Raw genomic sequence first — 466 nt, 5'->3', positions numbered from 1 at the left:
CAATTTAGAATCCTTGATTCTCATTTTCTGATTAAACATGATAGTTTTTTTGGTTGGTTTTGTTACCTCGTATATTGATTTTGATCAAACTTGCTGATCTTTCTATTTCCAAGCCTAAGTACCAAGTATATTATGTTAGAAAATTTACACCATATTCAACATTCATAATCTCACCGATTCATATCTCAACATTTACACCAAGTATATTTAAAACAAAACTAGCTGATACATTTACATGTACACAGATTGGAGCTTAAGATTATGGCTGATCCATCTACACCTCCACCATAACAAAGTGAGGACAAAAGTCAATCGTCTACCCAACCTAAGCGTAGATGTGCTACTAGGCTCAAAGACTTGACTATTAGTCGTAGTTTTCCTTTCTATTTTGTTTCCTTCCTATATGATTATAATGATATAATGAATGTCTATCTCTTGTAGGTCTTTGGAAACTCATTCAAGGTTG

The sequence above is a fragment of the Vigna radiata genome, chromosome 6, assembly GCF_000741045.1.
Source record: "Vigna radiata var. radiata cultivar VC1973A chromosome 6, Vradiata_ver6, whole genome shotgun sequence".
Taxonomy (NCBI): Eukaryota; Viridiplantae; Streptophyta; class Magnoliopsida; order Fabales; family Fabaceae; genus Vigna; species Vigna radiata.
Note: the sequence above shows the minus strand (reverse complement) of the source record.